The sequence below is a fragment of the Thermobia domestica genome, chromosome 12 (assembly GCF_964235325.1).
Source record: "Thermobia domestica chromosome 12, izTheDome1.hap1.1, whole genome shotgun sequence".
NCBI classification, from domain to species: Eukaryota; Metazoa; Arthropoda; class Insecta; order Zygentoma; family Lepismatidae; genus Thermobia; species Thermobia domestica.
Genome location: NC_137465.1, coordinates 90,019,223 through 90,033,099, shown reverse-complemented (window position 1 = coordinate 90,033,099; position 13,877 = coordinate 90,019,223). Strand labels below are relative to the sequence as shown.

The 13,877-nt window shown below is 37.8% G+C and overlaps 1 protein-coding gene across 1 annotated transcript in view; it reads right to left on the bottom strand.

The window, feature by feature from the left end:
- Positions 1-13,877, bottom strand: part of LOC145666539 (phenoloxidase 1-like) — an 817,003-nt gene that overhangs the window by 85,674 nt on the left and 717,452 nt on the right. The window lies entirely within an intron of this gene.

Below are 13,877 nucleotides of genomic sequence, written 5' to 3'. Positions count from 1 at the left end.
CAGAACGTTTCCAGAAGGTGTCGATGCTGATGGGAACTATTTTTGTTCTTCCAGGTACGTCTTAGATGACATATCGATATTTGAAACTAGTGGGTGAAAAAGCAACAAAACTTTCTTGGTTACCTATATATTATTATTATTAATAGTAGTAGTAGTATCAGATGCATACACGATGCTCAATTTGAATGCTTCATATGATCATTTCGGGTTCAAAATTATTTATATCTATCAATTGTCTTTCCGTGAGAGGTCTCCAGGTTACGCCTATGCATAGAGTTCTTACCAGAGAGACTCGCTTTGCCAGCAAGAGACGGCTCTAGCGAAGAACATACCTATATTGTCTGTTGAAGTAATTTGTGCAGTGAGATAGTACAATCGGGTTGTGAACTTGCCCGTCGTTATAATGTCAGCCATTGGACAGGGTTGTCAATCATACATGTGAACTCTTTTTACCCCTATCACTTACAACGGATGCAACGTCCATCTGCAATGGATTTTAGTCCCAGGATGAACTTTTGTCGTAAGTTCCTAGATTTGATCCTTAATTCAGTAGGTTTAATCTCCTCCATTTTGTTTACAGATAAGCCAAATTTAGAAAGGATGGCATCCACACTTTCCGTAACAACTATCTATGGTTTGTGGATAATCCATACGAAAGGACACAATGGCATCACCAGCAACAGTTTAGCTTAACCTGTGGAGATTATCTTATTAGACCATTTGTTCTCCTACAACGGCTTACCGGGCCCCTTTATGTGACTCTTTTGCAGGAGGCACTTCCTACCCTTCTTCAGGATGTTCTTTTGGCATTATTCATGCATGATGTTGCCCCAACTTATTTGTGTCATCCGGTGCTCGAGTATTTGAGTACCATGTTTGTTGACAAGTGGATTGAGCGTTGCGAACCTATGCCATGGCTTGCCCCTTCACCAGATTTCAACCCACTTGGTTTTTACCTATCGAGACATCTTTAAAAATATTATTTATGCTACCCCGGTATCTGATGTGAATACATTACAACAACGAGTACAAACCCCCTATGACACTTTACTGCAACAACCAGTGCATTTGCACATTTGTATGTGTGCGCTGCTCTTTGCTACAACATACAAATGCATGTGTGCAGGTTGATGAATGTCATTTTGGGCATCTTCTCTGAATTTCCTACAGGTACGAATATTACACGATCTCTGAAATCTTTAGTGTCTTTCTTTGTTTTAATTATTTACCACGCACGTACTATTTTTGACATCGTAAATCCCTTACAAATACAGTTTTTGTCTTACTGTGTTTTCTTTTGTACTTTTATTTATTTATTTATTTTTTATTTTTATTTTTTTACAAAAGCCATGTTTTACGAACCGCAGTTGCCTAATAGGTAGGATAGGTATTATCTGTCAGGAAAGTAAATGTACACCTATTTTTCGAGTCTGGCAATCCTGCGCTCCATCCGTGGAGAGTATGAGAATTAAATCAATCAAATGTTTACTGCGGGGCAAAAGGAAAAGTCTAACCTGAATAAGACACTGTAGAGGGGCACAAGCGGTGAATACGAATAGTGCATAGTGTAAATAAAGGCCGACACCGAAAGAGAAAGCCAGAAACAGCTGTTAAACGGAGAAAAAAGACTAAAAATTGTCGAAGTGGGAACAGAAAACCCAAATACAACAAATACGCCGACAACTAAACGTTCGCCACGCCGTGATCTTGGTGTTTTGCAAAGAGGCCCGGTTTAGCTGTGACGCAGCCCAGGTGGGAGAAGGGAGCAAAACACTTTTTCTCTCTCCCTCTGTGTGTCTATTTATCTACCTATCTGTGTGTATATATATAATGCTATTTGTGAATGCCATAACCACCCTTATTTTTAGCGGATTGAGACGAAACTTGGCATAAACATTAATTGTTGAAATATCTTGATGAGTTCGTTAACCAGAATAATCAAATAAAAATGTTCAAACTGGCGGCCCTTCAAACTCTTAAAAAGTTCCAAAGGAACCAAATTCGCCCTAAATAGGTATTCAGAAAGTTTGAGTAACTTTTCCTCTTTTACTGAAATATTTGTGTGCATTGACTTATTCTCTTTTATTGAAATATTGGATCCGATTAATCGCCTAAAGAAGGTTCACGCCCTTTCGCTACATTCAGGCTTTTTTTTGCAGGGGGGTATTCCCTATCGGAACAAGATGATTATTAGTGATGATATGAAATTACACATTGAAAGTGAAGTAACTTGTGAAACGTGTTATTTGAAAGAATAATATAATAAATGTGCTTTCCCCTAACACAGAGAACTATAAATCATGTATTTCGAGCTCGGGAGCGTGATGGCGAGGAGTGTTATTTGATTTGCTCTTTACTAACACATTGCATTGCAAATAAAGGCAGGCAACATTAGTGGTAAGTAAAACAATAACAACATTATAAATAATAATAATAATAATAATAATAATAATAATAATAATAATAATAATAATAATAATAATAATAATAATAGGTGTTGTTTGTGGCAAGGCAATATCTTCCTCAATTCTTCTTCAAACGTAATGATTGCAACGTAATGTAACGCTCTGCCTTACAAACAAAATATTAGCAATTTATATCGAGAGAACGGGAAATTGTAGAGTGATGGGACCAACGTTGGACACCGTGGACCCATAAGGCGCATCGAAAAAATTAGGGGGGGGGCGCTAGCCAGCCTTACTTATTTCCACATAATAATATAAAATTATATTGTCGAAAAACACACACGAGTTAGCTAGTAATATTTCATACTATTATTATTATTGTTATTATTATTATTATTATCAACAGCGTCTTTTCATTACGTGTGCATATTTGACATGAAACCAAAGAGAAGATCTATCATTTGTTGAAAGAATAAGAATAGCCAGTTACTTTAACTGTGAAGGACGGCGAAAAATACGAAAAGGGTGACTACCTGTAGCGAAAAGAAAAATACTTTCTCTTAAATGGATAAAAAATCAAGCCAAGATAGATTCGAACTCGCATGAACGGTCCGAAAGACCAGTGCTCTTTTTTTTAACTGACTCACCGAACGTGTTTCAGTAACTTACTTATTGCTAATCTTACTTGCTTCAGTCGTTTAACTTGCTTTTTCTAATAACTTATAACGATACGGACATGAACACAGAAAAATCGAGAATAGTTAAAAATTATTAATGCTCTCCGGTCGGGAATCGACCCCGGGGCACCATACACCAAAGGCGCACGTGCTAACCACTAGACCAGCGGGAAGGACAATGCTCGCCCCCTGTGTCTTTAGAGATAACGACCACAGTATAACCAGCTATCACTTCTGTGAGTTGTATACTATAATTACATGTTCCTTTTTGGCTGGAAGAGTTAAACCTACATTCTATGTAAAACATGACGTATTTATACCTACATGATCTTCATATAATTTAATATAAGGGTCATGCTGGGAATAAGAGAAAGAACATTCCTTGGACAAAACGGAAACTATTGGCATCAGAAATATTTATCTACGAGGCATGGGCAGTACTATATTTCAGAATAGTTACTGTTTAGTTCAGTAAACGAAGAAAGGGGTATAAAAAAACAAATATGTCGCGTCAACGAGATCGACCAGAGTTGACAGAGGCGGAAGCAGATATGTAGTAATACAACAACTTGGTTAAATTGGTATTTGGTTCTGTATCCTGTTAGTAGATCGTATCACAACTTTACGGGAAAGCAGAGAAAGATTTACTAACTCTATCATATAGTAAGCTTTACTAACACGATCATATAGAAACAAATGGATGTAACTGTGAGTACTACAACTTGGATTTAACGAAAGCCATTTAGATATTCAGTGGTTTGCCGTATTGTATGAGACACAAAAAGATAAGACACAATACAATTCATCATACCTCAGCTTCCAGTAGCTAGATACATGCAATTTCTGGTAAGATACTGACACTGCTATCGGATTTTAATACATGACGTATTGCAGGATACAAAATGCTTTGCATTACTTGTTTGCTTGTAGACAGCTACTAGCTTAGTGTTCTGAAAGGTTGTGTACAAACTAGGGATGGCCAATTCCGGAATTTTTACTTTCCGGACTCCCGAAAGTAAAACCGGACAAATTCCGGAATTCGGAAAATTCCGATTTTGGAATAATTCCGGAATTCGGAAAATCCGGAATTTTGAAATTTCTGATTTCGTTAACATTCCAGAATTCGAAAAAAATCCGGATTTTTTCGAAATCCGGAGTTTTTCTCAATTCCGGAATTTTCTAAATTCCGGATTCTTTCCGAGTTCCGGAATTCTTCTGAATTCCGGAGTATAACTGAATTCCATAATTTTCCGAAATCCAGAAAGTGAAAGTTCCGCTTCCGAAAAATGAATTTATTTTGGTTAATATGAATCGTGGCGGAAATAAGTCTTTGACCAGGTAATGGCGACTGCTTTGAAAGAAATGGAGAGTATGAGAATTCAATCTGTCATATTTGTAGTTTCGTGTGGGGAAAAAACAAACTTGTGAACCAACGGTTTAAGAACAACTCAAGTTATTAACGTAAACTTTGCCGACATCATAAAAGAAATACGAAAGACATTTTGAATCGGAGAAATATAACATACAAGTTTGCAAGTGGAGACAAAGAAACCTAACGTAACCAGAATAAAGACGAATCGTTTACCGCGTAGCGATCGCGGTTCAGTGGTCAACGTGCTCGTGCGAATACACGTCGCATTTTTTTTAGTTTAGGATTTTTGATGGCGATTGATCGGCGATGACATACGTTTTATTATATTCAGATATTTGAATACTCGGATTTTTCAACACTTGAACTACCAAATCTTCAGAAATAATAATAGTAAAAATAATAAACTAATAATAATTATTATTATCTTGTAGAAGATTAAAAGCTAGGAGCTAATTATCGCTCAGGTCATCCCATTACAAGCAGAAACGTGACATTTGGAAAGAATATTTCGGTTTGGTTTAATGTTGCCCACGAGAAGAGGAATTTCTCATCTCGTTTCTAAAACAAACAAAATAACATTAGAATTAAAACTTTACATTCGTGACGGGACAAGGCTAACTCAAAATTTTCGTCTCGCTTTGGAGATGAGAATCGAGACGAAAAGTATCGTAAACATTTCCCGTCTTGTCTCGATTCTCGAAATAGTGCATGACAATTCTTTAAGTAACAATTGCTATGTAGACTGAATCTTATAGATTTTTTGTTACTTTGTATTTCAGAGCTCATTGAATTATGGTCTCTGTAGGGATTTTTGTAGCAAAGCTTTTATATTTACCTCTGCATATCCTAAAAATTGGTTTATTATATGCCTTACTGTTGCATGATATTCAGTTATATTTATTACAGTTATTCAGTAACGTAGCGTGAAGTTTTGAAATGGGTAGGCTGAAATTAAATTCGTAGATAGAGGGTGGCTAGGAGGATCCCAATCCCATGAAACTTGCAATTATTGTTGTATGTATATGTGAGTGTAAAGTGAATTTAAGTTACCCCCCCAAAAAAACTACCCCGCCCTTATTTAAACGATCACGTCTTAGTGTTCTGACTACGCTGTAATGCTTGATAGAAAAATGCTAATTCATGCCATATATTTTTCATACAATGCAAGAAAAAGTATAAGAGTAGTTCTGCTTCATATTTTCTTTACACATACGGTTTCCTTATATATTCGATACTCGCATATCACACATATACTGTATTACTGTTTCAAAGAAACAAATAAAAACGGATAGCTATAGGACGATCTTAAGTGTAACTTTCCCAAATCATAGACAAACTCCAGCATTTCCTCACAATTTTTAGTAATTTTTTATATGATGATAGGGAGAAAATACGATTGTTTTCTTATTTCTATCTCCAATTATTTTGCAACAATATTACAAGAAAATTTTCTGAAATAAATTGCGTACTGACGGTCGGTCAAAAGGATAGTAATGACTCTTAAAATAGGCCTACATGTCATTCTAGCAGCGAAAGCATATACATTTTTGGGGGAGGGGTAATATATATATATATATATATATATATATATATATATATATATATATATATATATATATATATATATATATATATATATATACTTTCAAAAGAGCACACAAACTGCATACTTTACTGTGAAATGCAAATTGACATACAAAGCTTTTATGTAATATTTTAACCAAACATTTAGTTCAGTTACGCATGTAGATGCTATGACATATGATGCCAAGTAAACTGTATTTGTGACAAGAGCTTAAGTAGCGAATACGTTTCTGAAAAACTAGCTAATAGTTGTAGCGAGCTACAATTTTTATAATTTAGCTGTAGAGCAGCTACTTTTGGAAAGTAACTTTCCGATCACTGCTCATATTAAAATAATGTTCGCAAATGGTGACTATAGTATATACTTGCCTTCTACGTGTGCCTCTCGTGTCTACTCTAGGCGATCTTGCGTTCCTTGATTTCAACAAGCGATATAAGGATATTTATCACCTTTCTCAGTTGGTTTTCTGTATGCTCAGAAAACTGTTAAAGTTAAGGATATAATTTAGAGTACTCGGGTCATAACCAAAGAAGGGGCATGAACACCATGGCCCTATTCACCTGAACCGATGTAAACTACTAAGCACTGCTTAAATCGATTAGTTCTTTACGATAGTTATGCAAAAACTTTATCGAGTTGGAAATAGTGGTGACAACCGGCTCGGCTCAAGCCCTGAGCCACCGGCGCCGCTTGAACTCTGGCTCGGTTCAACTGAGCCAACAGCTCGAGTCGGGATGATTGGAATGAGCCATTGGCTCGGTTTGGCTTGGCTCAGGTGAGCCATCGGCTCGAGCCTGCTCGGTTGGGGTAAGCCATCAGCTCGGTTCGGCTCAGCTCAGGTAAGCGATTGGCTCAAGCCGGCTCAATTGGAATGAACCATCGACTCGAGCCGGCACGGTTGGATGAGCTGTTGGCTCGGCTCACTTCTCACTTCGGCGCGGTCGGTTGAGATGAGCTACCTGCTCGGTTCGGCTCGCCTCAGGTGACCCATCGGCTCGAGCCTGCTCGGTTGGGGTGAGCCATCAGCTCGGTTCGGCTCAGCTCAGGTAAGCGATGGGCTCAAGCCGGCTCAATTGGAATGAATCATCGACTCGAGCCGGCACGGTTGGATGAGCTGTTGGCTCGGCTCACTTCTCACTTCGGCGCGGTAGTGACTGAGCCGGGAGCCGAGCTGCTCTAGCCGTTCACAAAACCACTACTTGGAACTTGAAAAATACTGATTTGAAAGCCGTAGAGAAAACACCTCATCTCCACTCGCAAAATACTCATGAGAGATTGTTCGGGGTAAGATAATGACCAAGGCTTCATGAAGCTGAGGACATTCTTGTGAGATAGAATCTAGCAAATGTGATACTATTGAGAACTATTAAGACGTTTAAGTAAAAAATGTGAGGTTGTCGTGAAAACCTATCAAAAATGGTTCTGATACACCAAGAAACAACATACAGTCCATAGGGGTAACCAGCGATGTATATTAGATTGTTTCAGGGAGGGGGGGAGCAAGCATTAAGACGTGTATTAGGGTCCCATAGAAAAGTTGTTTTTCTGATTCTTGGGCCCTCTCTTTCCATCTTACTCCTACTCTTTATGAACCCCCGGAGAGTGTGGGCCCTCCCACACGGCAAGGTCTGCGGTTCCATTAGTTGCGCCCCTGAGCCCGTTTCATACATTTAAATTATGGGTACAACATTGACAAATCTCAAAGCCATACTAATACATATTATTTCGTATGGTATATAGAGTAAAAACAATTTACCTCAACATGGGCCTCCATCGAACGGCGGGGAGCTTCTCTGGAAGGGACACTTGCCCGATGCTCCCCACAAGTTACGACCCTCGAGAACCTACCGCTTAACGTAGGCCCTGAACCACATGAACTCCTGCCGGGAGTCGAACTCGGGTCTCCCACACCAAAGACGCATATAATAATATTTGATTTTGAGTTTAGCGCCCCTTTCAACAGTGAGGCTATATGAGAAGTGTACCTGCAGCTTAACGTAAGCCTCAAACCACATGACCTCCTGCCGGGAGTCGATCAGGGTCTCCCACGCTAAACAAGCGTATAATAATAATAATAATAATAATAATAATAATAATAATAATAATAATAATAATAATAATAATAATAATAATAATAATGATAATAATAGTAATAATAATAATAATAATAATATGAACTGCGTTCTGGTAGTGACGAAGGAGGTATTAGGGCTGATAGTGATCTTCTGGACACTAAAACTCCGGATCTATTTTGAAGTTTACGAAAATCTTACGGATCGATGCAAGAAGTAATTTGCACCAAGAAGGAATCACAATGGGTTATATAGAAAAGGGTCTTTTTCTTTTTTTTACTTTTTGGATATTCTATATAGAAAAGGATATTCTATATTTACACCTTCTTATTTTTGGATAAAATAGAAAGTTGTCCATCACCTCCTTGTTATACATATACTATAAAAGTATACGACAAAAATAAATAAAAAATTACAAAATCAAAAGAGCAAGAGCATCGAGTGGGACTCGAACCAGGTTCAAAAGTACTAAGTCCGCACAGAAACTAAGAACTTAGGTCGCATGGTTATCGAAAATACTAAGAAACTCCATTCCTATTGCATAAATACAGAACGAATTTCTTAACAACTCTCCCTCCCTTTCTTAACGAATATTGTGGTCGAAAAGCGTTTGTGCTTTACTTACAACCAAGTTTTCTGCATTTACCGAGTACTAGGATGTTCCAAATGTATCATTACATTAAGTTATAAAAAGAGAACTGAGTATTTTAAACAGCAATCTGTGAGCTGTGTTGGGAAGTCTCGTTATTTTTTTCATTTCTCCTACCATCACGTCGACAGCGGTGTTGCCAAACTTACAATCGTAAGGGATTTCTTACAATCTTAAAAAATCGGGCGTGCAACTATATCTTGGAGAAGTGTATTATCTGTCAGAAAAGTAAATGTACACCTGTGTGAGTGTGTGTGTGTGTGCGTGTGTGTGTGTGTGAGAGAGAGAGAGAGGGAGAGGGAGAGATATGCTCCCGGAACTGAGAGTGTGCTGCTTCCATTCAAATCAACGAGATGACAAATAGACGCTTACATAATAAGAATGACGAATACAAACAGCCATAAAACAGCAAAGTAATAATTGCAAGCGTTATCACCTAACGTTCCAAGATCTGAACAACATATCAGTAATATCCCGAATACCAAAATATTGTGACTTACACAACTCCCCCTCTCCCCAAATGTGTCATGTGAAAACAATCACAAGTTTTGGGATGAGAGACCATATTGAGACTACAATATTAAACGATATATGTAGACTTTTAGCAGATTCGTATTCAGTTATTTTTTTTCCACAACCAGTTTTATTCATATTCAAGACAGCAAAAGCACAATATTTGTTAACGACAAACGAAGTTATTGCAACACTGCGTTACACAGTGAGTCATGCATATTACACTCGTGAGTTTTGCTATGCAGAAGCTAGCCGCCGAGGCACGCTGAATAACGCCTGAAGGAAGCAGCGAGGACAGATAGCAGGCACGTAGCCAAGGGGTGGGTCCGGGGGGTCCGGACCCCCCCTTCGAGACCAGAAATAAAAAATAAGGAAGGATAAAACAAAAAGAAACGAGAAATAGGAAGAGTAGCGTTAAAAATAAAAAGCTAAAAATAAAAATAATTTTTCATCATCGCTTCTCTGTAGTATAGTGCATGGAGTTAGTGTCAGAAACCACCAAAATATTTCACTTCCGGCTACCAGTCTGCAATTTTACACATTTCTTATATGTTTACCAAAGGACAAGAATTCGCCGGGAGACACTTGATCTGACGTCCGGAACTCATGTGATGACGTCATCAAAATGGCGGACAGCTCGATTCAAAAAATAAGCCGTATCTTCGTTATTTATGGACCGATTTTCTTCAAAATTGCCTCATTTTAAAGGAATTTAAATTTGCAATAAAACATGTCACCAAAATATTTCCTCTAAAATTAACCGTTTCAGAGTTATTTAAGAATTTAATAAATTAATGAGTATTTATTGAAGAAAAATACAAAATAACTCCGAAAGCCTTCGTTTTAGACGAAACACTTTGGTAACGTGTTCTATTGATAATTTCATTACCTTTAAAATGAGCTATTAACGAAGAAAATCGGTCCATAAATAACTGAAATATCACATATAAACGTGTTAATTACATTACTAAAATGGCGGTCACGGCTTCTAACAGATAGCGACAAATTCAGACAAAATACCTCACTTCCATATACCAGTCCCAAATATTACACAGTATTTATATACATAGTAAATAATTTTAAAATACCTGGGAGACACTTCATTTAACACGCTAAACTCCTATGTTGACGTCATTAAAATGGCCGCCGGGATTAAAAACACAGGTTTGCTTAAATACACTTAACTCCGTTACCAATCATTTAATTGAGTCTTCCAGCTGTTCCATTTGAAAGAGCATGAAATAAGCTACAAAAATTTTATTCGATTTTAAATGGGTTATGGCGATGACAACGTGGAAGGGGATAAAAAATCAGTTTTGAAATGGTTGCTGTTGGCTTAATATATTTTGCAATGATATTTCTGTTATTATAAGAGGCGTTAATAGGGATGCGCACGAGACAAGATTTGAGACTGTCTCGTCTCGAAAATGTGCTGTAAAAGTGATGTTTCGACTCGAAAAATATATAGTTTCCTATTGGAAGGGCTGTCTCGACTCGAATTTTGTCTGGAAAATTCTGTCTCGACTCGACTCGAGCGCATCCCTAGGCGTTAACTCAAGTAAATACACATTACATCAATTGCAATGTTGCATGCCTGCATAATTTTTTTATGAGTGATTCATCTTTAATTATAAATTATACCACAAAAGAGTGAATATGAAAATAAAAATAGTTATTTACATCTTTCAGTGGATCCAATACCCTCTTTTTACTGATTGGTAAAAATGAAGAAAAAGAAAAGCTTTTCTTTTTTAGGAAGGGTAACAGATATTTACAACAGTTTCTCACAATGAAAACATGTACAGTCCATATGGATTATTAACGCGGAAGTCACAACTATTGAAAACAATGTAAACTTTAAACAAAGTGACAAGTTTGTAAGATTAAACTTAATTTCTGCATTGACCCTCACAACTACAAAGTAAAGTGCAAAGTTCGTGCATTTTTACACATCGACAGTGCGTACAAGACATTCTAGCACCATGATGGCCTTGCAGTACACAAACTGAGCCGACTCTTCTGACCTTTGCTGAGTCCAGTTTCCAAGTAATACGTCTTCGTCTTCGTTCCGATTTTGGTAGGCTCTTTCTAACAAGATCTGAAGAGTAACTATTGTTATCTCGTGAGCGTATCGTGTTCTCTTGAGATACAACGCTTTTAATAATGTTTCTGCTCTTCCCGATGTTGTGACACGAGCTTCAACAAGGTTGTCAGTCCATCCACTTCCTTCTACCCATGTACCTATCGCAGACGCAGGGCCATTTCTATATGGAGACCACCTAACATGACTATGATTTTGTCTTCTCCATATTTATCCGGCATGGCCCATTGAAGAGACTTCAGCAAGGCGTAAACTGGTTGGTCAGCTGTGATGACCGGGGTTTGGTTCGGATTAACCTTACGAACAATGGCAGATACAATATTTGTTGCATGTCGTACAGCCGATGACGAGTTGATGCCTTCATAAATAATTGGAAGCAAGATTGTCGTACATTTGTTTCTCGTGGAATTGAACTCTTTCTTGGAGAAGTAGGGAACCAACGGTATTAATCCTTCCCATCCCGCAAAGCTTCTTCTATCATTCAACCATTTGAGTAGCTCAGGAGACATTTCGGTTGCTACCTTTTGCAGATCGGTATTTACCGTAGTCATTGGAACTTCACTTCTGAATTTTGGAGTCGGTGGCAATGTCATATAATTTTCGGGCAGATGTGTTGTTCTTGATTGGAAGTTCAAGTCAAGTTTTACAGACTCCGTAAGTTCCGTGTCCTCGGGCACGTATTGAATTAAAGATATGGAAGTGCCGTGAAAATCGCTGATAGATGAGTTCGACGACGAGTCATGCTCAACGTTGTCTATTGCTGCACATGTGAAGACATTATTTGCAACACTTGGGAGACAGACAAAACCATGTTTTTCAAAATGCTCACACATTGAGCTGGTCGTAGCATTTAGAACGGATTTTACCCTGCTGTATGAAATACTCAACTCCAAGCGAAAGAGTTTATCAATGACATCAGCGCTGCCAGTTTGACTATGAAGCATGAGGCCAAGATAGAGAGGTAAAGGTGTTTCTTTTTCCAGAGGCTAACGAATTGACTTTCTGGATCCCTTTCTTGTTCTTTTTATGCAATTGAATCGCACTAGTTGCTCAATAGATTCTGTAGCACTTGACACTTTGATCTGATCTTCCATGTCCGTTCCACCATCGTCAAGCTCTTCATCTGTAGTTGCACCCTCTAAAAGCATCCTGAAAAATATCATTAACGTTGAAGAGACACAATTCTCAGGTGTAAACTCTCCACTGAATGACCCATCGAATTTGGGATAGTCTTGAAACATTTCATCGCGAAGAATTCTTGCTACTCCGGCGAGACACATACCATCACTAAGAGAGTTATTTTCACAAGCAATCCGAATTGCGTTATGGACATTCCTTCAAACGTAAGTACAATACTGCGGTGGCTCAGTGGTAGAGCGTTCACCTTTGGAGTTTGGGGTCCCCGGTTCGATCCCAGCTCGCGCCGTGTGAACTTTGTGGTGGACAAACACCATGCTCGTGGGTTTTCTCGGGGTTCTCCCGTTTCCTCCCACTCTCTTCATTCCACCATTTCATTCATTTCTCATCATCACCGTCTCCTTTAGCCTAACCGGCATAACGTGGGACGTAAAACTAAAGATTTCATTTCATTTTTTCTTTTCATCCACTTCCACGTTGTCATCGCTATAAACCATTTAAAATCGAATAAAATTTTTGTAGCTTATTTCATGCTCTTTCAAATGGAACAATTGGAAGACTCAATAAAATGATTGGTAACGGAGTTAAGTGTATTTGAGCAAACATATGTTTTTAATCCCGGCGGCCATTTTGATGACGTCAACATAGGAGTTTAGCGTGTTAAATGAAGTGTCTCCCAGGTATTTTAAAATTATTTATTATGTATATAAATACTGTGTAAAATTTGGGACCGGTATATGGAAGTGAAGTATTTTGGCTGAATTTTTCGCTATCTGTTAGAAGTCGTGACCGCCATTTTAGTAATGTAATTAACACGTTTATATGTGATATTTCAGTTATTTATGGACCGATTTTCTTCGTTAATAGCTCATTTTAAAGGTAATGAAATTAACAATACAACACGTTACCAAAGTGCTTCGTCTAAAACTAAGGGTTTCGGAGTTATTTTGTATTTTTCTTCAATAAATACTCATTAATTTATTAAATTCTTAAATAACTCCGAAACGGTTAATTTTAGAGGAAATATTTTGGTAACATGTTTTATTGCAAATTTAAATTCCTTTAAAATGAGGGAAGTTTGAAGAAAATCGGTCTATAAATAACGAAGATACGGCTTATTTTTTGAATCGAGCTGTCCGCCATTTTGATGACGTCATCACATGAGTTCCTGACGTCAGATCAAGTGTCTCCCGGCGGATTCTTTTCCTTTGGTATACATATAACAACTGTGTAAAATTGCAGACTGGTAGCCGGAAGTGAAATGTTTTTACGCTAACTCCGCGCACTAGTATTAAACATGTTATTTCGGAAACGGTTTTCAACTGCTCCTTTAACTTGTCATTTGGAACAGACAATATTTGACGGA